This window comes from Aptenodytes forsteri, unplaced genomic scaffold (genome assembly GCF_000699145.1).
Source record: "Aptenodytes forsteri isolate BGI_AS27 unplaced genomic scaffold, ASM69914v1 Scaffold106, whole genome shotgun sequence".
NCBI lineage: Eukaryota > Metazoa > Chordata > Aves > Sphenisciformes > Spheniscidae > Aptenodytes > Aptenodytes forsteri.
This window is the reverse complement of record NW_008794080.1, coordinates 2,196,681-2,199,021: the sequence shown is the minus strand read 5'-3', so window position 1 is coordinate 2,199,021 and position 2,341 is coordinate 2,196,681. Positions and strand designations below refer to the sequence as shown.

Genomic DNA, 2,341 nt, shown 5'->3' with positions numbered 1-2,341 from the left:
AAACCGCAAAACCAGAACGTTTTGCAACGAAACCGCTATTTCTTGCGACTCCAGAAGTGTGGCAACGTGCCCTTTCCGTGCAATAAACGCAAGTAAAGCACACCCGAGCGCTACGGCATTCTGCACGCGCCTCTCCTGCAGCAACAAGGGCTAAAGGGGGCTGCGGGCCTAGACAGCGGCCAAACTACACCTCCCATCCCTGGCCACGCACAAACCCCACCGCCGAGAGGCCCCGTCCCCATCCCCATCCCGCACTGCACCTGTGAAGTGCCAGAACCACCCCCCCTCCCCGACCGTAACCCGCTCAGATGCGGTTAGCTCCTGGCGGGAGTTCATCACCTCTACTCCCGCTTCCACAGTTCCACACGCCGATGAGGAACGCGCATGCACAGGCCTACAAGTCATCAGTAAAAACGTTACAGCTATGAAACCAAAAGAACTGCCCCAACGAGGCAGGAAGATAGTATCGCTGTTCCTAATTGCAAAATAACTACCAGCCCTTACAGACAGCTTTTTGGCTGTTTCTATTAACACCCAAAAGCCTCACCGGAGGGCTGTCACTGCAAAGACCCTGCAGCCAAAACTGCTGGTCACAGCATGACTTCTAATGCCCTGTACGATCTCCAGTCTTCGAACAGGCTGCCTGCCTCCACCCCGAGGTGTTACCTCCCACATTTGTCGTCTTCTGCTTTTACTTGTAGATTAGAAACTGCTGGACAAAAATCATTTTTTTAGATTTTAATTAAATATCACGTGGCTGGGGAGCAGAGGAGGAGGGGACAACCCTTCCTCGCCTGCGCAACCCACAGGCAGAAAACTGGTTTTACCAGCTTTTCACTTCCAGCACAACCATCCCAGCTTAGGGAGATCATGGTTTCCCATTTCAAGCGGGTGTTGAATAACCTCAAGACGACGGCCCTGCCGAGCCTTCGCTGGGGAAAAGCTTTCGAAGGGAACAAAACCTCAGGTCGAGCAGACTCTATTTATAAACGTGGAACGATTTCTTTCAGTTGGCAGGACGAGGCTGTTCCAAAGGTCTCTCCGACCTGACTTCATGTGGTTTTAAACCAGCTGGCTTGTTTGAACTGAAATCCCTCTGCATTCCCATTTTGCCCCACCAAAAAACAGTAGTTCCTCTTAAGTAACTATCCCAAATTAGGTACGTGGGGGTTGTGGTCGGGGAGTGCAGTACTGTAAGTACACAAGCCGAACCTCAGAAATTTCCATTTACATCCAAATCTAACGAGCATTTTACACAGTACTGCATCAACACCACGAGCCGGTATCTGTGTGGAGCCTCTGCTGGGAGGGGTTATTTTATTTTGTAAGTCACAAGCCACATGCAAAAAAAATGACCTCCAACAGTTCTGAGCGAGAGAGAAAGTGACATTAACACCCGAAGGAATAATAAAAAAAAGTTTCAGGCGATATATTTTCTAAAATTCAAGTAGGTTTTACCTACCTGCACCGGATTGGATCTGTGCCACAAACCTGAGCACACGCGACTGCCTTTTTTCAGTCTACTTTAGCCCTGGAAGAGCCTGGCCAGCGCACGAAGCCCACGTACCGAGGTGTCTTCAAGAGCTGGGTTCCGAAGAGTCGCAAGTCACCAGTGCAGCTGAGACAAGAAGTCTGATCATCGTTTTATTCCATCGATCGTTAATATATTTTTTAAGTACAGCGCAGCAGGCACATGAGTAAAAACCGCAAGATATCTGAACATGGAGGCCTGAAATCACTACGCCGTAATGACATACAACACCAAAGCAGTGGAAAAGGCAGGCTGTTGTCTTAGCACAGGTTTTACGCTGCAACACAACCATCTTTCAGACTTTTGCACTTAAAACCCTTTGTAAGACAACTGACAAATCCCTTGCTCGGCCTGAAGCATACGACCCATGACAGCATCGCCACGCTCTTCGCATTCCCATCCGTCACACGCCTCCAGAGTTGAGCCGTATTTTTTTAAACGGCTGCCAGCTTTTTTTCCCCTCCCGTGACTGCATACTTTCCCCAAAACCCCAGCGGAAGACGGTTTTGTTCCTCTGTCAGCTTTTCCCTTTAATCCCAGCCACAAACACCGAGTTTAACGCTGGAAGAATGACTAGCGAAGCCCCTGAAAGCTCCGGCTCAAACGTCTTGCCCCTTACCTAACAAGAGGCGTTTTCCAAACCCTGGGTAGCCGCGGGGCGCGACAGCTCCCGACCGTTTCTAACCCAGGCCGTTACCGCTTATGCAGCCTTCGAAAAGCGCAGCCACCGACAAAAGATTTTGGTTTTTCAATTAAGGAGGGACACGACTTCAGGAGCGCTAGCAGCGTGACCTCCCCCGGGCACGACAA

The 2,341-nt window shown here is 50.2% G+C and overlaps 1 protein-coding gene across 3 annotated transcripts in view; it reads right to left on the bottom strand.

The window, feature by feature from the left end:
• Nucleotides 1-2,326, bottom strand: part of NCOA4 (nuclear receptor coactivator 4) — a 13,740-nt gene extending 11,414 nt beyond the window's left edge. For 2 of the 3 annotated variants that reach the window (XM_009272590.2, XM_009272619.2), the window contains exon 1: nucleotides 1,463-2,326. The gene's annotated coding sequence lies outside the window, so the exon portion shown is untranslated. The remainder of the gene's footprint in view (nucleotides 1-1,462) is intronic. The other variant, XM_009272603.2, reaches the window with a different exon arrangement.
• Between the last annotated feature and the right edge of the window lie 15 nt (nucleotides 2,327-2,341).